Genomic DNA, 27,299 nt, shown 5'->3' on the forward strand with positions numbered 1-27,299 from the left:
GAAAGAGTCGGCCCAGGAGCCGACTAGCCTCTCTTGAGCTTGCATCTTACGCAGCACATGGCTTCCTTGCCAGGTCTCATTATGTTTCACTTCCTCCTATACCAGGCAGGAAACAATGTATCGGAGCCAGTAAATAGCATTCTTGTATTGGGTCGTCTTTAATTTGAATCAACCAAGAAATCGGCAAATACTCGGGCGCCTATTGGAGGCGTCAGCTCACATTGCTCCCACATTCTGGTTATCTGAAGGTGAATGATGTAAATGTTTTACAAATGAGATTTGTACCTTTCCCACTTGCGGCAGAATCCGTGTCACCCTCCCAGGCTGCGCGGAAACTGTCACAGCAAGATAAATGAGAGGCCGCCTCACACATGCAGCCATTATTTCATTGTACAAAGCACTGGGATTTTAACTGAGATGCCCTTTTGGAGAAATAGCGTTTGATTGTAACTGAGAAAGAAGAGGCAAAAAGTAGCAGGTGGTGGCATATAAAAGGAGCCGAATTCGGGTTAGCCTCACCAAAAAAAGCCATACAATGACACAACGCGTTTTGGGGTCAAGTTCATCATGTGATCACCTGTTATAGGGATCTAGCTGGAAGGGGGTTAGTCATCATAATATATCACTTTCTGTCATTTAGCCTTGAAGGTGGAGTGAGATATGGTCAGGACCACTTTATGGTCACAAAACTCACAGATGTGCCATAATTCTGGTGAAGAAGTGTCGTTCTGAAAAGTAAATGGCTCCAAAAACAATATTAGCATTTTCTATTCCATGCAATGACATATAGCATCAAACATGAACTTAGTCTAAAGGCGATGTTGCTGGAAGTTGTAGTTCTACAGCAAGACAGCCACACACTAAAGCGTCCAGTATCATCTGGAGGGGCAACGGACTCATATCACATATCCAGACACGCTGGTAGCTGTAGTCCTCCATTTTGTAGAGTTGCATCTTACGGATCGTCGATTTAGGATTTTACTACGTCTAATACAAATCTGTCAAAACTTAATATTCTGCTCCATCTAGGGAAGCCACCGGTCTCCAGTGAGGGGCAATCAGTATAGAAGGACAGAAGCCTTGGGGTCAGGCTATTTGCCACCACTCATCTCATTGAGGCCATAACTACATTGTTTCGGGACACAGAAATTCTCAATAGTCTGAGCTTAAAACAGGTAACAGCGCCACCTACCTGGCCATCACCGGAGGGAACAGACCAAATGGAATGCGTCAGATTTGGCTGTTCTAAAAAAGTTACAGAATTAGTTTGAGAGATTTCATACGTTAAGGGCCAAAATATAAAAAGAATTCAGTGGGTCACAGATTTAATTCTGGTTATTCCCCTATTTCTGGCCCACAGTTGGGAACTCTGTGGCACCTTCACACTTGAGCGATGTGTATTGCAAATCCTCGCACAGTAGAAGCTGGGAGCACTGTTATCCGTAGAAATGCTGTGATCAGTAGTGGATCTGAGTCGCGCACCAGGGCAGGGTACTCGGTACCGGGTCCGGTCGGCTATTAAAGGGGATGTCACGGTGGCTGCGACTGGGACTCACTGTAAAGGGGAACGGTCTTTAAAGGGGAATTGTGAATAAGTCTGTCGTGACGCCACCTGTGGTGTTTGGTCAATAGGGGGACCAACGCTGTTTTAAAGTGGTCCTCTGGGGGATGTTGCAGCAATGATGGTGAGGCTTCCCACAGGTGAAGCGGGGTCCCCAGGGGTCCTAGAGTGTATGGCAATGATGTTGTTTGCCGGTCAATGAGTAAAGGACACAAGTTGTAAAGTCTTTACCTGGTTTACTGTAGTTGGCAGGCCACAGTCCATGGTACCGGCAACAGGTACATTAGGAGTTCAGGCAGCCCGGAAACAAGTGGAATCCCCTTGGCAAGTCAGGTTGGGAGCCTTCCACTGCGCACTTGCTATAGTCCCTTGCTGTCTGTAATGTCCTAACAAGGTCCTGGTTCTTTCCCCTGTCCTGGGACAGGTACCTGTATGGTAGGCAGCTTGCGCCGTTCCTTCTGGGGTCTCTGCACGGTGACTCCAGGCTCCAGGGTGCTGCTGTTCCACAGGCTTAATTTGGGCAGTATACATATAGTTCTGTGCCCTCAAGTTCTGCTAGGTGTCCTACAGTTCCACTCTAGCCTCGGGCTCCCGGTGCCCGGTCTCTGCGCTTTGGCTCTTCGGAGGCCCACTTTCAGCCTCCTTGAGCCCTGAAATCTCTCCTCTGCTCCTTTCCTGTCTCTCTTCACTCTCAACTGCACTCACTGGTCTCTCTGGACCAACTGTCTGACTCCTCCTCCAAACCAGGATCTTTATTCAGGGAAGCTGCCCTAAAACAGGGTTTTGAGCTCCCCCTCCTGGCCTGGATTCAGAAGGTGTTGTGTGTGTGATTTACTTGCCAAAGAGATCCCTCTTGTTTCCAGGCATAGCACTACCCTCCCCGAGAGGAAGGCAGCACTACTGTGGTACCCGAACTCCTGGGGTGCCACAGATCCCAAAGTTGAATTGCTACCAATTACTTGGATAATAAGTGTCCTACAGATCTACTGATGGATCATCTATGTCAGGACAGACAGGTGCAGTCTACATTAGGACAGGATTTACCATCTACATAGATGTTTCGCAGGAATACCAGGATCAATTTGGAACAGGTCACCATTTTGTTGCACCAAAAGTGAGATCTTGGCCTGCAGACGAGCAATGTAAGATTGTTGATTATCTAGATCTGCCTGGTATAGGCTTCCTAGTGTAGATTTGTATCTATCCCTCCATATCCTTATCACCCTACTGTGCACTCTATTCCCCACATCTAGATCTGTACCTTATGTGTGAAGACACAGAAGTGAAGACCAGAGACCGGCAGCAGGATGAAGAGAAATATGCATACCTTACACTCTGAAGACGCCAATGCCAATTTTTGCCCATTGGTGAGGCTCAGACCTCATTGACTAGAAGTTAAGAGCTTATCCTAAGGGTCAGGATAGATTAAGGGTATGTGCACACGTATTCTTGAGGTCTGCTGATTTTTCCGCAGTGGATTTGTGAAAACCGCAGGTAAAAGGCACTGCCTTTTACCTGCGGATTTCCTGCGTAATTACCGTGGATTTACCACAGTTTTTGTGCAGTTTTACACCTGCGGTTTCTATTATGGAGCAGGTGTAAAACCGCTGCGGATTCCGCACAAAGAATTGACATGCTGCGGAATGTAAACCGCTGCCTTTCCGCGCGTTTTTTTCCGCAGCATGTGCACTGCGGATTGCGTTTCCCATAGGTTTACATTGTACTGTAAACACATGGGAAACTTCTGCGGACCCGCAGCTGTGGAAACGCTGCGGATCCGCAGCAAAATCCACAGCGTGTGAACATAGCCTTAAGGTCCTGGTATTGCCTTTAATGACCACCATTCATTAAATATAGTCAGACTCTCATGTTTCTGCCAACAATTTCCTCATGTCAATGTCCGGTTTAATGTTGATAAAGAACTCTGAGCACTGGATGGAGTGAGGACCACACATCGAGGATTTCTATACCTAAGGCTAGGTTTACATTTCTCTTGTGCTCTACGCCGAGAACTATGTTGGAGTTTCTGTCTATATCTCTAAAGCATAGTATTTAGAAAGACCTAATGAAGGAGCCATTCAGTATAATTGGAGTGGCTGTGGACTCCGATGGGTTAACGTAAACGCGTTGACCGTGTTTTTAGGCAGACACAAAAGCATAGTCTACCACTCCATGGCTTTCACATAAAAAAGACAGACATCGCTGGAACGAAGTTCAAACAGGGTCGAAAATTATTTACTCTGCCCCATAATACTGAATGGGTTCATAAATGGTTCCATTTGAATCTCTTTTTTTTCTGGGATTTAGGCAAAACCCAAACACAAGTGCTCATCACAGAACACTGTAATCATGTAAACTAGGCCTACTGTAAGCTCCAGATAAATATGCCTTTTGACTGTTCCAGAATTTAACAGTTCCGGCATAGTCACCGAGTGACGATGTCTCCAGTCTGCATCAAAATTCAGAATTGTAATAAAAGTTGAAGAAGAAAATATTGGCACTTTATCCCTATGCAGCGGAGGCCAGCTGCAGTGATGGCACTGACTACCCCGAGGACTGTTTATGCTGCAGGCCCTCTGACACAACAAGATCTGCCTGATGCTTTGAGGCCGCCCCCTGGCAGTGGATGTGGGACCCCAGATACAAGTTTTAATACCTATTTTTATTTTGAGCGCCATCATGTTCGGTAATACACGTTGACATAATGAAGGCCACTCACCTTTGTCACCTTTTGGATTTTATTTCACTATTAGTTGAATATAATATTGTAGCTTAGATAAGAAGGGAAAGGATCAGCCCTCACTTTTTACCTTAGCCCTCACCTCTAATCTGACCCTTCCCTTGACCCTCCCCTTTTAACTGAACCCTTATCTTAGTTATCATTTTGAACAGACCCTTTACATTTGCGCTTATCTCCTTTTACAGCCTTCACTTCTAAGGTCCCTTTACACATAAAGGTACCTTCACACTTAGCGACGCTGCAGCGATACAGACAACGATGCCGATCGCTGCAGCGTCGCTGTTTGGTCGCTGGAGAGCTGTCACACAGACCGCTCTCCAGCGACCAACGATGCCGAGGTCCCTGGGTAACCAGGGTAAACATCGGGTTGCTAAGCGCAGGGCCGCACTTAGTAACCCGATGTTTACCCTGGTTACCAGCGTAAAATGTAAAAAAACAAACACTACATACTTACATTAGCGTCCCCCGGCGTCCGCTTCCTGCACTGACTGAGTGCCGGCCCTAACAGCAGAGCGGTGACGTCACCGCTGTGCTGTGCTTTCACTTTACGGCCAGCGCTCAGTCAGTGCAGGAAGCGGACGGCGGGGGACGCGAAGGTGAGTATGTACTGTTTGGTTTTTTTACATTTTACACTGGTTACCATTGTAAAACATCGCTGGTATCGTTGCTTTTGCTGTCAAACACAACGATACACAGCGATCTGACGACCAAATAAAGTTCTGAACTTTAATCAACGACCAGCGATATCACAGCAGGATCCTGATCGCTGCTGCGTGTCAAACACAACGATATCGCTAGCCAGGACGCTGCAACGTCACGGATCGCTAGCGATATCGTTTATTGTGAAGGTACCTTAAGACTAATGTTGGTCGAACCTGTCGATATCGGCTGTCAGTCTGTGTAAGGGTGCCCCCAGAGAAGTGATTGTGGGGGGAGTAACAGATCCGAAGATCCAATCCTTTTGTTCTCCTGAGGATAAGTTGACATTAGTGTTGTGATGACTCTCTCAGAGTACACAGGAGCGTTTGACCAAGCGAGCGCTCCTGAGTATGAAAGCGCCAGTTGAACGATCGTTCACAGCATTGTTCAGCCAACAGCCATCTAATGTGTATGGGGCCCCCGGACAATTGATTGTCATGGGAGTTATGAATCTGGCATGTCCAATTTCAGACTGCTAATCCTTTTGCTCTCCAGAAGATAACCTCACGCCAGTGTGGTGGTGGCACTATCATAGAGCATGCAGGCTGACAGCCATTTAATGAGTATGGGGCCCCCGGACAATTAATCGTTAGAGAAGTTACATGTCTGGCATGTCTGATGTCGGTATGCTGATCCTTTTGATCTCCTGAAGATAAGTCAACGCTAGTGTCGTAGTGGTTGTCTCATAGTGTACACAGGATCGCTCTGCCAAGTGATTTCTCCTGTATATGGGAGTGCCGGTTGAATGATAGGCCACACCATTGTTCGTCCGACAATCATCTAATATGTATGGCTGGCTTAACTTCCTGGGATGGCATTGACTATCAAACCTTTATTCCTCGGATATGATAATCATTAAAGTTTCCCTAATAAAATATTGACAAGTGTAATTTACATGCCCTACATATTTTATTTTTTAGGTCCCCTATAGTGCTGATTACTGGATACTATATACCACTGTTGTATGAGCATTGTTATCACATGCCCCTTGATAAAGCAGGGCGAAACGTGCGTCGGGGCATCGGGACAGCTAATCCAGACTACAGGTAAGTATGCTATTATATACCAGTATAGACCGTTTGATTTTCTTCATGCTGTATTATTTCTATCAATGATTTCAATTTATCCCGGGCATTGCACCATCATAGTATAGTATGTGTTATTTTAACTTGATGTATTAATGTCCTAAGAATACTTACACTATGCACTTTATTATTATAATTATTCTAACTTTCTGAATTGATATAAACACTGTATTTTGAACCCTGATACCAACTCATTATGTAGACACCGCAAGGCAGTATTTTGTGGGCACTCTATGGCACTTATTTGGCTATAGTTGGGGATATTATTACTTTTCATAATAGAGGTATTATAAAAGGTTTTGCCCACTGACTTTGCTCTGGTGATTTGCTGGGGTCTGTACAGGCTCCGATGGTGTTAACTGTGCATTGAGCTGTTTATCTGTAAGTAGGGCACACCCTCGCCAGCCTGTCAATCGCTTGATAGCGAGATCAGAATTCCACACAAGTGATGATCCACTTTCACAGGTAGCGCCGAGCTGTCAGTCTCTGGCAAAATCAAAGTCACAATTCAGCCTGCACTAAACTTTTCTCTGTCACTCACACTTCTCTGCTTCTCCTCCCAGACAACAGGGATATCCACTTTAATCATTTAGTCTAGAGTGGCGTACGGCCCCTGAACCTCGTCGAGCCGGTTATGTGATGGTTTATGGCCAAGTAACCCTCACTGCACCGGAGCATTCACTGCATCACACGGCACATCGGAAAATAAAATATCTCTCTACAGATGGAAAGTGGTTATTGCACAGACTGGTGAAAAAAATGCCATGCCATAAAGACTATAGCAATAAATAAGGGGATAGATGGAATAAAGCGATTAGAGGGGATGGAGCAATGTTCTGCAGATCGCTATAGAGCTTAATGGTATAATAAGCTGCAACATTTTTCATTATTTATCCCTCTAAAATTAGAAGAAACAAAGTTACATTCTGCAGATCAGTGGTGCAATAATCTATAGAAAGAAAGAGAGGATTCAGCAAAAATGGGCAGTTAGTTGAAGTCAATGGACGACTTGAATGTCACAAACTTGCTCTATATATTGCCTGTTTTATTAAAGGGTTTATTCTCATCTGCATAGATGGATATTGTCGGCTAGCGCTTGCAGAAACAAGCACTTTTGTGATTTACTGCTTATTAAAATTTGCATCCGTTCTTGAGATGTTAACGCTTTTCTTTTGTTTGCAGCTTGTTGCCTGGGAGACCGACCACCACTTCTGTCTAGCTCGTAAGATATAGAAGATATATGCGCGCTACAGTGATTCTTGCCTGTTTCAAAATAGCACTTACAAGCTCAAAAGTAAAGATTTTGTAAGCACTGTGCCTGTTCTGCATTGGTCGGTCTCAAAGGCAAGTGCTGTAAACTAAAGTGTTAATATCTCAAGAACGGCTGAACATTTTAACAAACAGTAAACTGCAAAATGACTTGTATTTACAAGGACTATCCGACAATACCCATATATGAAGGTGAAAATAATGTTTTAAGATCATTAAGGGGGTTCACATATGGAGTGTAGTGGAAAGAAATGAACACCCCTTTAAAGAGTCTGCATGAGAAGCCTTGGCTTTTGGTATATGCAGTTCTTTTTCTATGGAAATCTGTAACTCTGCAGACATGGCATCCGCATCCTGCATTTACTGATAATACATGAGCACTCCTGCTGGACTCTGCTACGAGCTTGTACCTTTCTATCTCCTCCTGTGGTTTGATGGTCCGTTCTTGTCAGTCTTCACTCAGCCGGACTATGAAGTCTCCATCTGGACCAGCACTTGTCTGCACAGGGAGAGACGTATGGATCACTGACCTCAGGCTGAAGCAAGTAAATATGACAGAGAGGAAAACTTCAGAGTTATGGACGGAGGATTTGTCCATAAGTCTATGTGTGAGGCGACGTCTATAGTATAATAAATTTGACAGCGCCGGGCAAACACAGCTTAAGGCCTCCTTCACACGTCCTGGTGATTCCTGTACAGGAAAAAACAATACTGGTGAGATACGTGGTCCGTGTCCGTCTGCCATCTATATGTAATTATTTGACTTCTGTGTGTCATCCGTGTGTCCGTATGACATGTACCGGTGCCTGGGAAAAGCAGTACAGTTCGTGCTGGTCCCTGGCGCTGTCGGCAGAAGGCAGCTCTCATTATTGTCTCCTGCTCGCACTGAGATCAGTGCAACCAGCCGACAATGATGTGAGTTATATTCAGCAACAGTCATGTCCCTCCTGTGTAAAATAAAGAATTCAATTAAAAAATGGCGTGGGTTTCAGAAAATTTTGATAACCAGCAGAGGGAAAGCCCACAGCTAGGGGCTGATGTTAATAATATGGTACAAGGGACAAAGCCCCATAAGGTTCCCAGAATATTAATAACAGCTCACAGCTGTTTGCTTAGCCTTTCTTGGTGAATTTATGAGGGACCCCAGAAAATGACATAGGGTCCCCCTGCAAAGGCTAAACAGAAAGCTGTGGGTTGACATTAAAAGCCTGGGAAGGGGTCAAAGATATTGTCCCCCCTCAAACTACCAACATCAGCCCTGAGGCCGCCCCAGAAATGGCAAATCTGTAAGAGTCAGGGACCAGGGCAGTAGTCATAGCTGACAGTAATCCCTGTATCACCCGCTGACCCCGTCCCTTTAAAGTACCTCGGTGCTGCTCCTCTACGTCATCAGGGTTTTCCTGGTATGGGTCAGTTACCTCTGCAGATGATTCCACGAATAAAGAGTCACAGTCCGGTTTCACTTCAACTTCAACATGTTTACTCAGCAACTTGTCATCCAAGGCACACACTGTTACAGCATCGGGCATCCATGTTTCTGACCCTTGTCTGTCACTAAGCCTGCGTTTGGGATGGTCCATAATATATGGTCCCACAGTGTCCTCAATGTCCAGTATTTCTGCCTTTTGTGGGGGAATTCCCTGCCGTTTCGCCCCCCAGTCCTGAGAATGGCGGCCCATGCAAAAATCTGCCACATCTTGGTGCACTTTCTCCAACTTTGCTCAGCTTTCTTCTGTCCAGCAGCTGTAGTCTCACTATTACTGCACTGCTGTTCCTGTATTTGCTGTACTCTCTTAATTCTGGCCCCCTGGATACTACTGCTAGGCCCACTTCTTCCTAGAAGAACGTTACGGGGCACATTGTACCCTGGGCTAGCCAGCCACCTGTGAGCTTTAAGGGCGCCTAGGCCCCAACTGAACTAAACAGGAAGACCTAACAGTCTTATCCCATCGTGCTCCTCCTATTCTAACTATTTGCTATAATGCCCCCATCTAGTGGCCAACTAGGGATACTACTCCCCTAACACTAAACTGGCCCCGGAGTACTTACTTTCCCTATCAACAACAGGGTGCAAAAACATGTAATGGCATTACGTTCAAACATACAGTGCCTACAAGTAGTATTCAACCCCCTGCAGATTTAGCAGGTTTACACATTTGGAATTAACTTGGCATTGTGACATTTGGACTGTAGATCAGCCTGGAAGTGTGAAATGCACTGCAGCAAAAAAGAATGTTATTTCTTTGTTTATTTTTTTTTTAAATTGGGAAAAGTTTTTTCAGAGGGTCATTTATTATTCAACCCCTCAACCCACCAGAATTCTGTTTGGTTCCCCTAAAGTATTAAGAAGTAGTTCAGGCACAAAGAACAATGAGCTTCACATGTTTGGATTATTTATCTCTTTTTCCAGCCTTTTCTGACTATTTAAGACCCTCCCCAAACTTGTGAACAGCACTCAAACATGGTCAACATGGGAAAGACAAAGGAGCATTCCAAGGCCATCAGAGACAAGATCGTGGAGGGTCACAAGGCTGGCAAGGGGCACAAAACCCTTTCCAAGGAGTTGGGCCTACCTGTCTCCACTGTTGGGAGCATCATCCGGAAGTGGAAGGCTTATGGAACTACTGTTAGCCTTCCACGGCCTGGACAGCCTTTGAAAGTTTCCTCCCGTGCCGAGGCCAGGCTTGTCCGAAGAGTCAAGGCTAACCCAAGGACAACAAGGAAGGAGCTCCGGGAAGATCTCATGGCAGTGGGGACATTGGTTTCAGTCAATACCATAAGTAACGTACTCCACCGCAATGGTCTCCATTCCAGACGAGCCCGTAAGGTACCTTTACTTTCAAAGCGTCATGTCAAGGCTCGTCTAAAGTTTGCTCATGATCACTTGGAGGACTGAGACTGACTGGTTCAAGGTTCTCTGGTCTGATGAGACCAAGATCGAGATCTTTGGTGCCAACCACACACGTGACGTTTGGAGACTGGATGGCACTGCATACGACCCCAAGAATACCATCCCTACAGTCAAGCATGGTGGTGGCAGCATCATGCTGTGGGGCTGTTTCTCAACCAAGGGGCCTGGCCATCTGGTCCGCATCCATGGGAAGATGGATAGCACGGCCTACCTGGAGATTTTGGCCAAGAACGTCCGCTCCTCCATCAAGGATCTTAAGATGGGTCGTCATTTCATCTTCCAACAAGACAACGACCCAAAGCACACAGCCAAGAAAACCAAGGCCTGGTTCAAGAGGCAAAAAATCAAGGTGTTGCAGTGGCCTAGTCAGTCTCCTGACCTTAACCCAATTGAAAACTTTTGGAAGGAGCTCAAGATTAAAGTCCACATGAGACACCCAAAGAACCTAGATAACTTGGAGAAGATCTGCATGGAGGAGTGGGCCAAGATAACTCCAGAGACCTGTGCCGGCCTGATCAGGTCTTATAAAAGACGATTATTAGCTGTAATTGCAAACAAAGGTTATTCCACAAAATATTAAACCTAGGGGTTGAATAATAATTGACCCACACTTTTATGTTTAAAATTTATAAAAATTTAACTGAGCAACAAAACTTTTTGGTTTGTAAGATTTATGCATCTGTTAATAAATCCTGCTCTTGTTTGAAGTTTGAAGGCTCTAACTTATTTGCATCTTATTAAACCTGCTAAATCTGCAGGGGGTTGCATACTACTTTTAGGCACTGTATATATAACAAGAGCAAAACGCTTTATGCGTAGCAGTGCTCATTATAAGACACAGTGATAATACATTAAATATGTAGCAGTATTACATGACAAACGGACAGTGGGTTAAGGGGGAGGGGAACAAGGCATCAAACTATCACATCCCTTACACATCCATATAATGCGCCATATCTGGTGCTTAGCCTCATCCTTCCTACTTGCCCTGTGATGGTGGCAAGTGGAGTAAGAGTTGTGGGGTTGATGTCACCTTTGTATTGCCAGGTAACATCAAACCCAGGGGTTAGTAATGGAGAGGCATATATAAGTCGCCCCTATTACAAACCCCATAGTGAGTTTGTAAATAAGCACACAGCACAAATAGAATCCTTTATTTGAAATAATCCAAAAAACAGAGTTATACTCGACTTACGCCTATTCCTTTGAAGCCCTTGTTCCCTGCAAAAGACAGAAGATAATAAACAACCATTATACTCACCTTAAGCTTAATCCATTGAAGCCCTTGTCCCTTGTAAAATAAAAAAAAATAATAACCATATCCCTCAACTGTTCGACATACTGTCCCATGCCTTAATCGATCTAATCCATGCGATGTCTGGTTTACAACCTGAACGGTGGAATGATGCGACCATCCAGGCTGCAAATCATGAGACAATGAGGTGCTGCGAGAGTAGCTTCAGTGATGGGCAGTGACATCATACAGGATACCGCCAGTCATTGAAGCTGCGATCTCCCTTTTCACTGTGAGACGGGTAACTGAACTGTGGTGACCTCAGTGAGATCACCACTAGCACCATGAGAAAATTCTCACGGTGATCGCAGTTATCTCCTTGAGTTCATCACAGTTTATTGTCACGGCTCACAGTGAATTGTGGGAACCTGTATGACATCATCGCTCTTCACTGCAGTTGCGCTCGCAGCACCCCACCGTCTCATGGTTTGCAGCCTGGACAATAGCATCATGGCACCACTCAGGTTGTAAACCAGATATCATAGAATGATAGAGTTGGAAGGGACCTCAAGGGTCATCATGTCCAACCCCCTGCTGAATGCAGTGCAGGATTCACCAAACAATCTCAGACAGATATTTGTCCAGCCTCTGTTTGAAGACTTCCGTTGAAGGATAACTCTGCACCTATTGTGGCAGCCTGTTCCACTCATTGATCACCCTCACTGTCAAAAAAGACTATCAATCAAATATGTCCAACAACTGTCACTATTTTCATTCTGTGTAATGTGCCAAACTTTTTTATTCGAATTTGCGATTCCCCTTCATCGTCATTCTGTCAGCACTACTGGTGCTGAAACTTCCTTTCTTTCACTTCTGAAATATCTCTTCTGCCCTGAACTGAAAGCCATTCTCTCTTTTCTGAATGTACACATTGTGAGTGACAGATAGAAGAGCTGGAGCAAACAGACAAATCTCTGCCACCATTTTTTGTCATTGTCTCATTGTTGCTGCTAGAGATGGATGTCACTACTGCAAGTGATGGAATTCACATGACAACATACACAGGCAGTGCCAGTAAGTTATACAAAAGCAAAATGCCAATGGTCAGGGGTTAGGTAACATCATTGTAGAAAAAAGTGAATTGCAGTGTGTATATCTCTTTATCTATCAAACCAGATCAAAATGTCTGAAAGTACAGTCACCATATTAATTAATTAGTTAATAGTTTATTTTTAATCAATTAACAAAATTCAAAGTGAATGAATATAAATCTAAATCTCCCTTTGCCTTCATCATTTCTTCTAGATAGTCTTGTGCACAGTTTTTGCTGGAACTCAGCGGGGAGTGTGTTCCAAACATCTTAGGCCTCTTTCACACTTCAGTTGTTTGGCGTCAGTCTAAAACCGCCAGTTTCCTCAAATAACAGATCCGTCATTTTTTTTTGGCGGATCCGTTATTTTCCCATAGACTTGCATTGGCAACGGATTGTGACGGATGCCAATTTTGGCGGACGTTGTCTAGACATAGACGGACATTGAAACGTTTTTTGTCAACGCCGAAATGACGGTTCGCGGCGGATCCGTCGCGTCCGTCATTCCATAGAATGGCCGCCTATGGGCGACGAATCCGTCGCGACCGTCATTTCGGCGGATCCGTCGCCCCAATCCGTTTTTTCAATTGCGCATGCTCCAAAAAGTAGATACTTTTCCCAGACAACCCCCAAGTAACGGATCCGTCAAAAAAACGGATCCGTTGGAACCGTTTTCTCAACAATTGTGACGGATCCGTCGATCCGTCACTATGTCGGAAGTGACTGACGCCAAACAACTGAAGTGTGAAAGAGGCCTTAGAGAAGTAACCACAGATCTTCTGTGGATGTCACTTGTGCAAATCCTTCTGTCTCTTCATATAATTCCAGACAAACTGGATAATGTGAGATCAGGGCTCTGTGGGGCCGTATCATCACTTCCAGGATTCCTTGTTTTTCTTTATGTCGCAGATCGTTCTTAAAGACATTGGCTGCATGTTTGGGGTCATTGTCCTGCTGTAGAATAAAGTTTACCTTTTCGGAATCTCTATATCTATACATTGCTAGTATAATATAGTCACACAGTTCCCATATAAGAGATCTGTACAGTTCCCATATAATATATAAGCAAATATAGTTTAATCACTGTGTAATGTATTTTCCAATAGACTTTCGTCCCAATTCTAAAGACTGACGATCTTCTCTCCGATCTTGATCACAGAATGTTAGGCCATGTGCACACGTTCAGGATTTTTAGCGTTTTTTTCGCGTTTTTTCGCTATAAAAACGTGATAAAAACGCGAAAAAAACGCTAACATATGCCTCCTATTATTTACAAGGTATTCTGCATTTTTTGTGCAAATGTTGCGATTTTTTCCGCGAAAAAATCGCATAGCGGAAAAAAAAGCAACATGTTCATTAAAAATGCGGAATTGCAGGGATTCCGCACACCTAGGAGTCCATTGATCTGCTTACTTCCCGCACGGGGCTGTGCACACCATGCGGGAAGTAAGCAGATTATGTGCGGTTGGTACCCAGGGTGGAGGAGAGGAGACTCTCCTCCACGCACTGGGCACCATATAACTGGTCAAAAAATAAGAAATAAAATAAAAAATAGTCCTATACTCACCCTCGATGTCCCGCGCAGTGTTCCCGCCTCACCGCTGCACGCTGCCGTTCGGTTCCTGTAGCTGGTGTGCGGCGAAGGACCTTGCCGATGACGTCACTGTCCTGTGATTGGTCGTGACCGCTCACGTGACCGTGACGTCACGGAAGGCCCTGTGCGCACAGACCAGCTATAGGAAGACGAACGGACGCCGCTTATGAGATGTCTGGGTGAGTATAAGCATTTTTTTATTTTTTTTATTATTTTTAAACATTCTATCTTTTACTATAGATGCTGCATAAGCTGCATCTATAGTAAAAAGTTGGTCACACTTGTCAAACAGTATGTTTGACAAGTGTGACCAACTTGTCAGTCAGTTTTCCAAGCGATGCTACAGATCGCTTGGAAAACTTTAGCATTCTGCAAGCTAATTACGCTTGCAGAATGCTAAAAAAACGCGAAAAAAACGGAAAAAAAACGCAAAAAAAAAAATGCGGATTTCTTGCAGAAAATTTCCGGTTTTCTTCAGGAAATTTCTGCAAGAAATCCGCAACGTGTGCACATGGCCTTAGAGTGGGAAAGAGACCTCCAGGGTCATCGTGTCCAACCCCCTGCTCAATGCATGATTCACGAAACCATCTCAGAAACATGTTTATGCAGCCTCTGTTTTCAAACTGCCATTGAAGGAGAACTCACCACCACTCGTGACAACCTGTTCCACTCATTGATCACCCTCACTGTCACTTTTTTTTCTAATATCTAATCTGTATCTTTTCCCTTTCAGTTTCATTCAATTGCTTCTCGTGTTTCCATGTGCAAATGAGAATAATATCTACACTTCAGATATTTGTATACAACTATTAAGTCTCCTCTTTGTCTTCTTTTTTGCAATCTAAGCATTCCTCGAACTGGACACAGTATTCCATAGGAAGCCTGACCAAGGATAAGAAAAGGACTGTAATTACTTCACGTTATCTAAACTCTATGCTTCTCTTAATACATCCTAGAACTGTATTTGCCTTTTTTGCTGCTGCATCACACTGTTGACTTATGTGCAGTCTGTGATCTATTAGTATACCCAAGTCTTTTTCACATGTGCTGTTGCTTAGTTCTATTTCTCCCATTCTGTATATGTAATATTATTTTTCTTGCCCAGATGCAAAATCTTGCATTTCTCCCTGCTAAATACCATTCTAATAGTTGTTGCCCATTGTTCAAAATTATTTAGATCCTTCTGAATCCTTACTCTGTCTTTTCTAGTGTTAGCTATCCCTCATAGTTTTGCATCATTTGCAAATTTGATTAGTTTACCTTCATTTCTCTTATCTAAATCATTTATAAAAATGTTGAACAACACTGGGGCCAGGACAGAAGCTTGTGGTACCCCACTTGAAACACTCTGCCAATTGGATGTGCAACTATTTATCTCCACTCTGCAAGTACGATCACTGTGCCAGTTATGAATCCACCTAACCGTAGGCTTATCAATCTCATACTTTTGTCTTTTTTCAATAAGGATAGTATGAGATATGTTATCAAATGCTTTGCTGAAGTCGAGATATACTATATCTACTGCATTTCCCTGATCAACCTAGTCAGTGATTCCATCTTAAAAGGAAATTAAATTAGTCTGGCATGACTTGTTTGCTACAATCCCATGCTGGCTCTGTTAATTACTGAATTCTTATTCAAGTGCTTACATACATGCTGTTTAATAATTTGTTCAAAGATCATTCCTTGTATAAAAGTAAGGCTCACTGGCCTGTAATTTCCTGGCTCCCTCTTCTTTCCTTTTTGAAGATGGGGACAACATTTCCATTCTCCTGTTCTCCAGGATTTTTCAAAGATTCTGGTTAGTACTTCTGCAATTCCCTCTGCTATCTCTTTTAGTACCCTAGGATGTAATTAAGCTGGACCAGGAGATTTAAATTCATTTAAATTAGCTAAGTGTTCCCTCGCAATCTCTGTTTATAGATAGTGTGTATTATTTTATTACTTCGATAGCACCGTGACGATCAGTTGATGTTACAATTGCTTTCTTAGAGAAATTAGCTGCAAAATAGGAATTTAAAACTTCGGCCCTTTCAAAATCATTTTTGACTACTTCACCCTTTTCATCCTGTAAATATCCTATAGCATCTTTAACTTTTCTTTTGCTTTTGACATACCCCCTGTAAGGCAGTGAACCCTATTACAGCTAGGGGGCGCTGTAGGTGCACCTTGGGATGCGCATGGAGGCGTAACAGTGATGAGTCAGTGACCGGCGTAGTTGTGAATGGCCGGTATATGTTGCAGAGATGGAGGATATCCTCTGCACTGTAAGCCTGTAGGATGATTGTTCCGGGACCTGTAGTCCCACAAGTAGTTGTATAGTTTTAATAGGAAGGCTTACAGGGTTAGTCGGAGAGATGGGCGGGTCTGGCTAACCACACACCTCCCACCTATGAGGGTGGTTACAGCTACATAATGTGACCAGGGTTTGGGTCACATGGTTGGAGAGTGTTTGGACCTGAAAGGTCTGTCTTGTGGGTCCTGAAAGAGGACCGGCCTGTGTGTTGGAAGGTCCTAGGGTGGACTTCCTGAAGAGCGCACGGAGAGGCCGAATGTGCAGAGTCTGTGACGGCACTGCGTTGGGGAGCTACTGACCTTCGGTGGGCCTGGACTGTCGGGAGTGCCCTAGTCGCTAGGACAGTGATCCCCGTAAGGCAGCTACCCAGGAGAGGGACTGACAGGAGGTCAGTGTGTGGAGCAGGAGCTCCAGAAAGGTAACAACCGGAAAGGGGGTTATAATAAAGGCAGAGAAGTATATGCCAGTGGAACAGACTGTCGCTGATTAACATGTCCCGTGGATGTATATAATGAACTGTGCATAAAATGAACCGGATAGACTGTTTAAGTGGAAACCCGTTCCTGTGTGTCTGAATATCGAGGCCAAGTGAGTGTCCCCCAACACATTCAGTAAGCACGGTCTTACACCCCAAAATCCTTTTATATTGCTTTTGGTCCCCCTTGAAAGCCTCACTTCATTACTGGCTTTAGCTCTTCTAACGCTTGCCTTGCATTCCCTTCACACAGCATTATATTCTTTATTAGATATGCCCCCCTCTTACCATTTAACATTTATTTCTTCTTTCCTCTTTAACAAGTGTTTACGTTCTGTGTTCATCCTTTCTGGTCTCTGTAAATGCTTCCAATTCTTCCTTCTCTTCAGGATTGTTACTGATTGTGCAGTGATTTCATTTAGGAAAATCTCCTGTTATGTTGGGCTGGTGGTTAAGAGCACTAGAAATGACCAGATGAGCAAACTAGCAATACAGGACGAGCTCTGGGAAGTGGGAGCTCTGCTGACCGCAACGCTAATCCTATCACAACAACTAGAAATAGCCGTGGAGCATTCCTGACTCTGCCTAGACGCCTCTTCACAGCCTAAGAGCTAACTACCCCTAAAGATAGAAAATACAGCCTACCTTGCCTCAGAGAAATTCCCCAAAGAAATAGGCAGCCCCCACATATATTGACTGTGAGATAAGATGGAAGTCACAAACACAGGAATGAAATAGGTTTCAGCATAGGAGGCCAGACTGAACTAAACAGACTGAGGATAGAAAAGGTATCTTTGCGGTCAGCATAAAAACTAACAAAAAACCACGCAGAGTGTGCAAAAGAAACCACCGCACCGACTCACGGCGCGGTGGTGCCACTCTGCATCCCAGAGCTTCCAGCAAACAAGATTAAATATAATAGCAAGCTGGACAAAAACACAGTGGTAACAAATAAGCTAGCAGGGACTTAGCTTTTGCTGAAGTAGACAGGTCATCTGAAAGATCCAAGAGAACTGAACCAGTACTAGGACATTGACAGCTGGCATCAAGTAAGGATCTGAGTGGAGTTAAATAGAGCAGCCAGCCAAGGCCTGAACGAGATCAGCTGGAGAAGGAATCTCAGAACCAGCAGCTCCACTCACAGCCACCAGAGGGAGTCCATGAACAGAACTCGCCGAAGTACCATTCATAACCACAGGAGGGAGCTCGAGAACAGAATTCACAACAGTACCCCCCCCCCTTGAGGAGGGGTCACCGAACCCTCACCAGAGCCTCCAGGCCGCTCCGGACGAGCCAAATGAAAGGCACGAACAAGATCGGCAGCATGAACATCAGAGGCAACTACCCAGGAATTATCCTCCTGACCATAACCTTTCCACTTGACTAGGTACTGAAGTTTCCGTCTCGAAATACGAGAATCCAAAATCTTCTCCACCACATACTCCAACTCCCCCTCAACCAACACCGGGGCAGGAGGATCAACGGAGGGAACCATAGGAGCCACATATCTCCGCAACAACGACCTATGGAACACATTATGGATGGCGAAAGAAGCTGGAAGGTCCAAACGAAATGACACAGGATTAATAATTTCAGAAATCTTATAAGGACCAATGAAACGAGGCTTAAACTTAGGAGACGAAACCTTCATAGGAACGAGACGAGACGACAACCAAACCAAATCCCCAACACGAAGTCGGGGACCAACACAGCGACGGCGGTTAGCGAAACGTTGAGCCTTCTCCTGGGACAATGTCAAATTGTCCACTACGTGAGTCCAAATTTGCTGCAACCTGTCCACCACAGAATCCACACCAGGACAGCCCGAAGGCTCAACCTGCCCTGAAGAAAAACGAGGGTGGAAACCAGAATTACAGAAAAAAGGCGAAACCAAAGTGGTCGAGCTGGCCCGATTATTAAGGGCGAACTCAGCCAAAGGCAAGAAGGACACCCAATCATCCTGATCAGCAGAAACAAAGCATCTCAGATATGTTTCCAAAGTCTGATTGGTTCGTTCGGTTTGGCCATTTGTCTGAGGATGGAAAGCTGAAGAAAAAGACAAATCAATGCCCATCTTAGCACAAAAGGACCGCCAAAATCTTGAAACAAACTGGGAACCTCTGTCCGACACGATGTTCTCCGGAATGCCATGTAAACGAACCACATGCTGGAAAAACAATGGAACCAAATCAGAGGAGGAAGGCAATTTAGGCAAAGGTACCAAATGGACCATCTTAGAGAAGCGATCACAAACCATCCAGATAACTGACATCCTCTGAGAGACAGGGAGATCTGAAATAAAATCCATGGACATATGCGTCCAGGGCCTTTTCGGGACCGGCAAGGGCAAAAGCAACCCACTGGCACGAGAACAGCAGGGCTTAGCCCGAGCACAAGTCCCACAGGACTGCACAAAAGAACGCACATCTCGTGACAAGGAAGGCCACCAAAAGGATCTAGCCACCAAATCTCTGGTACCAAAGATTCCAGGATGACCAGCCAACACCGAACAATGAACCTCAGAGATAACTCTACTAGTCCATCTATCAGGGATAAACAGCTTCTCCGCTGGGCAACGGTCAGGTCTATCAGCCTGAAACTCCTGCAGCACCCGCCGCAAATCAGGGGAGATGGCAGACAAAATTACCCCCTCTTTGAGAATACCAGCCGGCTCAGGAACTCCCGGAGAATCAGGTACAAAACTCCTTGAAAGGGCATCAGCCTTCACATTCTTAGAACCCGGAAGGTACGAAACCACAAAATTGAAGCGGGAGAAAAACAGCGACCATCGAGCCTGTCTAGGATTCAACCGCTTGGCAGACTCGAGATAAGTCAGATTCTTGTGATCCGTCAAGACCACCACACGATGTTTGGCTACTTCAAGCCAATGTCGCCACTCCTCAAACGCCCACTTCATAGCTAACAACTCTCGATTACCCACATCATAATTGCGCTCAGCAGGCGAAAACTTTCTAGAAAAGAAAGCACATGGTTTCATCACAGAGCCATCAGAACCTCTTTGAGACAAAACAGCCCCTGCTCCAATCTCAGAAGCATCCACCTCGACCTGAAACGGGAGCGAAACATCTGGCTGACAACACAGGGGCAGAAGAAAAACGACGCTTCAGCTCCTGAAAAGCCTCAACGGCCGCAGAGGACCAATTGACCACATCAGCACCTTTCTTGGTTAATGGTTTAACAACACTAGAAAAATTAGCGATGAAGCGACGGTAAAAATTAGCAAAGCCCAGAAGTTTCTGAAGGCTCTTCACAGAAGTAGGCTGAGTCCAATCATAAATGGCCTGAACTTTAACAGGGTCCATCTCGATAGTAGAAGGGGAAAAAATGAAGCCCAAAAATGAAACCTTCTGAACTCCAAAGAGACATTTAGACCCCTTCACAAACAAGGAATGAGCACGAAGGACCTGGAACACCATTCTGGCCTGCTTCACATGAGACTCCCAATCGTCCGAAAAGACCAAAATATCATCCAAATATACAATCATGAATCTATCCAGGTACTTTCGGAAGATGTCATGCATAAAGGACTGAAACACAGATGGAGCATTAGAAAGCCCGAATGGCATCACCAAGTACTCAAAATGGCCCTCATGCGTATTAAATGCTGTTTTCCATTCGTCGCCCCGTTTAATATGCACAAGATTATACGCCCCTCGAAGATCTATCTTGGTGAACCAGCTAGCTCCCTTAATCCGAGCAAACAAATCAAACAGTAGCGGCAAAGGGTACTGAAATTTGATGGTGATTTTATTAAGAAGGCGGTAATCTATACATGGTCTCAGAGAACCATCCTTCTTGGCCACAAAAAAGAACCCTGCTCGCAACGGTGATGACGACGGGCGAATATGCCCTTTCTCCAAGGACTCCTTTATATAACTCCGCATTGCAGCGTGTTCTGGCACAGATAAACTGAACAGTCGGCCCTTCGGAAACTTACTACCAGGAATCAAATTAATAGCACAATCGCAATCCCTATGAGGAGGTAGGGCACTGGATTTGGGCTCATCAAATACATCCCGGTAATCTGACAAGAACTCAGGGACTTCAGAAGGATGGGAAGACGAAATAGACAACAATGAGACATCCCCATGTACCCCTTGACAACCCCAACTGGATACAGACATTGATTTCCAATCCAATACAGGATTATGGACCTGTAGCCATGGCAAACCCAAAACGACCACATCATGCAGATTATGCAACACCAAAAAGCGAATATCCTCCTGATGTGCAGGAGCCATGCACATGGTCAATTGAGTCCAGTACTGAGGCTTATTCTTGGCCAAAGGTGTAGCATCAATTCCTCTCAATGGAATAGGATACTGCAAGGGCTCCAAGAAAAAAACCACAGCGCCTGGCAAACTCCAAGTCCATCAAATTCAGGGCAGCGCCTGAATCCACAAATGCCATAACAGAATAGGACGACAAAGAGCAAATCAGAGTAACGGACAAAAGAAATTTTGGCCGTACCGTACCAATGGTGGCAGACCTAGCGAACCGCTTAGTGCGTTTAGGACAATCAGAGATAGCATGAGTGGAGTCACCACAGTAAAAACACAGCCCATTCTGACGTCTGTATTCTTGCCGTTCAGCTCTGGTCAAGGTCCTATCACATTGCATAGGCTCAGGCTTCTGCTCAGAAAACACCGCCAAATGGTGCACATTTTTGCGCTCACGTAAGCGTCGATCGATCTGAATGGCCAAGGACATAGACTCATTCAGACCAGCAGGCGTGGGGAATCCCACCATAACATCCTTAAGGGCTTCAGAAAGACCCTTTCTGAAAATTGCCCCCAGGGCACACTCATTCCACTGAGTAAGCACAGACCACTTTCTGAACTTCTAACAATATACCTCCGCTTCATCCTGACCCTGACACAAAGCCAGCAGAATTTTCTCTGCCTGATCCACTGAATCTGGTTCATCATAAAGCAATCCAAGCGCCAGAAAAAACGCATCTACATTACGCAATGCAGGATCTCCTGGCTCAAGGGAAAATGCCCAGTCTTGAGCGTTGCCACGTAGCAAAGAAATAATAATTTTTACTTGCTGAATGGGGTCACCAGAGGAGCGGGGTTTCAAAGCAAAAAACAGTCTACAATTATTCTTGAAATTCAGGAACTTAGATCTATCCCCAGAAAACAAATCAGGAATTGGAATTCTGGGTTCTAACATCGGGTTCTGAACTACATAATCTTGAATGCTTTGTACCCTTGCAGTGAGTTGATCCACACAAGAGGACAGACCTTGAATGTCCATATCTACACCTGTGTCCTGAACCACCCAGAGGTTAAGGGGAAAAGAAATACAAAACACACTACAGAGAAAAAAAAATGGTCTCAGAACTTCTCTTATCCCTCTATTGAGATGCATTAACACTTTGTGGGCCAGCTGTACTGTTGTGTTGGGCTGGTGGTTAGGAGCACTAGAAATGACCAGATGAGCAAACTAGCAATACAGGACGAGCTCTGGGAAGTGGGAGCTCTGCTGACCACAACGCTAATCCTATCACAGCAACTAGAAATAGCCGTGGAGCGTTCCTGACTCTGCCTAGACGCCTCTTCACAGCCTAAGAGCTAACTACCCCTAAAGATAGAAAATACAGCCTACCTTGCCTCAGAGAAATTCCCCAAAGAAATAGGCAGCCCCCACATATATTGACTGTGAGATAAGATGGAAGTCACAAACACAGGAATGAAATAGGTTTCAGCATAGGAGGCCAGACTGAACTAAACAGACTGAGGATAGAAAAGGTATCTTTGCGGTCAGCATAAAAACTAACAAAAAACCACGCAGAGTGTGCAAAAGAAACCACCGCACCGACTCACGGCGCGGTGGTGCCACTCTGCATCCCAGAGCTTCCAGCAAACAAGATTAAATATAATAGCAAGCTGGACAAAAACACAGTGGTAACAAATAAGCTAGCAGGGACTTAGCTTTTGCTGAAGTAGACAGGTCATCTGAAAGATCCAAGAGAACTGAACCAGTACTAGGACATTGACAGCTGGCATCAAGTAAGGATCTGAGTGGAGTTAAATAGAGCAGCCAGCCAAGGCCTGAACGAGATCAGCTGGAGAAGGAATCTCAGAACCAGCAGCTCCACTCACAGCCACCAGAGGGAGTCCATGAACAGAACTCGCCGAAGTACCATTCATAACCACAGGAGGGAGCTCGAGAACAGAATTCACAACAATCTCCCATCCTTCTTGATGATGGGGCATGTTGGAGTCAGTCACTCCTGATTCATTAAGAGGCATGTAATGTGGCACAGGGAGGTATTTGTGGGCTAGGTACTTGCCTTTCACACCCTGACCCCGGCACATTACATGTAGAAGGGGGTCCTGGCTGGGTGCTTGTCTACGGAGGCGCTACACACCACTCAAAAATAAATAGTCTTTTACTAAAAGAGGTTGTCCACTACAATGTATAATTCACACATCGATGTAAACCTGCTGCTATATGTGCCTGTGAGCGGCGCTATCACTTCTCGATCAGTCCACATCACGAGACCCTGGCTGCAGCAGCCGCCGACATCAATTTACGGGCTCCCTTGATTCACCCTGACGTGACCCTGTTGCACGCACCCTCCCACCCGATGGACTGGGCTGTAGGAAGAGTTTCACTGCCCGTCTTAGGTCAGTATCCAGCACGAATTTGAGGCCAACAAAAGGAGAGGAGATAGGGAAAGTGCGCGCTGGATACAGAACTGTGATGTGCAGTGAAACGCCATCTACAGCCAAGTCAATCTACTCCGGATCTTGCTATCCACTGTCTCGGTCTCCACTCAGGAACAGCCACGTCATATGGCTCTGCTCACTATCCAGATCATAGGTCTGCTTCTTGGTGCACACTGGGCCTTATCTCTGGTCCTGGCAGGAAACTGTATCTGTCCTTTCACTGTAGCCCTTCCCACCCTGGGCTGATCCCAAATATTAACCCTAACTCTCCCTACTGTCGAGCAGATCAAAACAATATTACCAATAATGCAAGTCACAATACACATTACACGTGTCTTCCAGGGGGAATATGGGCAGTATGTCCATCTCCTTACAGGCACACACCTCTTCATGAATTAGGAGTGTCTAACAAGTGGCGTGCACCCTGCCACGAATCTCACTCCACTCTTGGACTGGAGTAAGATTCCTGGCACTAGGAACGCCACAGCTCATCATGAATTAGATGAGCTGTGGCATCCTGCCTCTTGCGCACCCTCACAACCCAGCTACACTTATTTTGGTGGAGCTGTGTAAAACTGGCTTGAGAATGCCAAAAGTCCATGATGTGCAAACATTTTTCAAAACAATTTATGCCAAAAAGTAATGGATTTGATGAATTGGTGGCTATGTGTTTTTTTTTTTCAACATTTTCAACATCTCTTCTTGCTGTCAATGACCTGTGTACATTACTGTGCAAGGGCTCCCTCACACAAGTGATGATCCTCTCTTCCTAGAAAACTAGATCAATTATGGTAATGACGTTCGGCTTAAACTCTGCACTGAGATTGATCCGAGTGTCAGTGTACTGTGATCCGATTGTTTCGGCTGATAGAATCCTATCACAGGTGTGGAGAAGACGGAGAACGTAATTTTTCCATCTTCTCCATTGTCTATGTCCATGTAAATCAGACTGCTCTCGTATGTCATTCGAGTGCAGTCCGATATTTTACTTTGGGTGAGCATGGTCCAATTTGCAGATCCAATCGCAGTATGCTGTGATTTTTTTTCAGCGTGAGAAAAAATCTCAGATCTGCACTGCCCCATAGCATAACATTTGGTTAAGTGCTATGTGATAGCACTCAGCCGAGTTATACGCTCGTGTGAGCGAGCCCTGATACTGTTGTCACCAATGCTCACTTGAGGAGCAGAACTTCCTATCGTCAGGTTTTTCTGTCTGTGAATGTAATCTGTGAGTGGAAATAAATAAAATTGTGGGGAAATGAAAAAAAAAGTTTAACCAAAAGTTGTGGAGCTTTTTATGATTACAGTAACAAAGTTTTACTTCCATAAATCTGAAAACCCCCGGTAACACCAGCAGGGGGCCTATTTTCTGTCTCTGCTGGATGTTCACCTTTACACCCATAACATAAAACCAATTTGTAAATAATGACAGAACTTCTTGTACTTACTGTAGTCTAGTGCTGCATTCACAATTCCATTTGCTTCAGAGCTGAAATCTTGCAGCATAGTGGTGGCTCAAACTGAATGAAATCAGATTTACAGTATTTTGTGGTCTTTCTCTGCCCCCTAACGTGTCCATGATTTCCCTACATGACTTCAGTGAATGTGGACCATTATAATACTACACAACTTTTATTTTTAGTCCAGGATTCTCCTCTTTCTAAAAAACAGGAGAAATTCCAGGAAAACTGGAAGGTTTTGGTGTCTTGAGACACTACAATGATGATTGCACTGAGAGTATCATTTGCTATTTTAGCCCTCTTTTTGCATAACCTCTTGTCTGATTGTAGAGCCGTCCACGCTCAGAAGCACCAGATATGGCTCTTGTCAGCTGGAAGCAGCGGGGCTACACGACTGACTGGCAGATTTGTGAAACAGTGATCTGAGAGAAGGAATGAGACAGACAGGCCGGGAAATATTTGGAGTGATGGTGAAGCCTTCCTGCATCTCAAGCCTTTCCAATAAAAAGAACTCTGACAATTGGAGAGGATGTAACACATTACGGTATATCAAATCCTGCAGGAAGCTGGCCGATAGAAGGAAACTTCTATTGCGGGGGTCTCTTCTGATATGGAAACTCCGACCATCTGCATCTCAACAGAACACAACAAACCCTGAGCTGGGCAAGCATGAAGAAATAGTTTTCTGCCTCTGGTTGTTAAAAAATGTATATATATATTCAAAGACAGCAGGTAAGCAGAGATTTTATTTTTTTTTAGAAATAAAAATAGATACAATGTCTATAAGAATATTGCAGAGTTAAAGAAAACATTCCATTACACTACATCATCCCTTTAAATGGAACCTGTCACGTTGTACGTGCAGTCCGAACTGTGCTCAGCATGGTATACAGCAAGAGAAGCTGAACAGATTGATATGTCAGTTTATTGGAAAATATTCAGTATAACTTGTATTTTATTCATTGAAATCTGTGTTATTTGTGTACATGTGAATCCAGTGGGCGTCCGTACTCATGAGTCCAGTGGGCGTCCGTACTCATGAGTCCAGTGGGCGTCCGTACTCATGAGTTCAGTGGGCGTCTGTACTCATGAGTCCAGTGGGCGCCCGTACTCATGAGTCCAGTGGGCGTCCGTACTCATGACTCCAGTGGGCGTCCGTACTCATGACTCCAGTGGGCGTTCCTACTCATGAGTCCAGTGGGCGTCCCTACTCATGAGTCCAGTGGGCGTCCCTACTCATGAGTCCAGTGGGTGTCCCTACTCATGAGTCCAGTGGGCATCCCTACTCATGACTCCAGTGGGCGTCCGTACTCATGAGTCCAGTGGGCGTCCGTACTCATGACTCCAGTGGGCGTCCCTACTCATGACTCCAGTGGGCGTCCCTACTCATGAGTCCAGTGGGCGTCCCTACTCATGAGTCCAGTGGGCGTCCCTACTCATGAGTCCAGTGGCGTCCCTACTCATGAGTTCAGTGAGCATCTCTACTCATGAGTCCGGTGGGCGTCTGTATGCATGAGTCCAGTGGGCTTCCCTACTCATGAGTCCAGTGGGTGTCCCTACTCATGAGTCCAGTGGGCGTCCCTACTCATGAGTCCGGTGGGCGTCCCTACTTATGAGTCCAGTGGGTGTCCCTACTCATGAGTTCAGTGGGCGTCTCTACTCATGAGTCCAGTGGGCATCCCTACTCATGCGTCCGGTGGGCGTCCCTACTCATGAGTCTGGTGGGCGTCCCTACTTATGAGTCCAGTGGGTGTCCCTACTCATGAGTCCAGTGGGCGTCTCTCCTCATGAGTCCGGTGGGCGTTCCCACTCATGAGTCCAGTGGGCGTCCCTACTCATGAGTCCAGTGGGTGTCCCTACTCATGAGTCCAGTGGGCATCCCTACTCATGAGTCCAGTGGGCATCCCTACTCATGAGTCCAGTGGGCGGTCCTTCTAGTCATTGATCGCTATTTCTGCATGCCCAATCATACAGAGAAGACTGTCAATCACTGAATAGTACCGCCCTCTGGGTTCATGAGTAGTTGCACCCACTGGACCCATGAGTAGGGCCGCCCACTAGACTCATGAGTAGGACTGCCAACTGGACTCATATTCATGCAAATGCTATGTTTACTGAAACTTTTCCCATAAATATATATATATCAATCTAATCAGCTCCTCCTGCTCTGCAACATCCAGCTTGCAG

General features: G+C 45.2%; 1 long non-coding RNA gene across 2 annotated transcripts in view; it reads left to right on the forward strand.

The window, feature by feature from the left end:
• LOC143765956 (uncharacterized) overlaps positions 1-26,529 on the forward strand; it is a 46,892-nt gene extending 20,363 nt beyond the window's left edge. For both annotated transcript variants that reach the window (XR_013213486.1, XR_013213487.1), the window contains exons 2-3: positions 5,921-6,046; positions 25,443-26,529. This is a non-coding gene — a long non-coding RNA (uncharacterized LOC143765956). The remainder of the gene's footprint in view (positions 1-5,920; positions 6,047-25,442) is intronic.
• The last annotated feature ends 770 nt before the right edge of the window (positions 26,530-27,299 follow it).

This window comes from Ranitomeya variabilis, chromosome 4 (assembly GCF_051348905.1).
Source record: "Ranitomeya variabilis isolate aRanVar5 chromosome 4, aRanVar5.hap1, whole genome shotgun sequence".
NCBI classification, from domain to species: Eukaryota; Metazoa; Chordata; class Amphibia; order Anura; family Dendrobatidae; genus Ranitomeya; species Ranitomeya variabilis.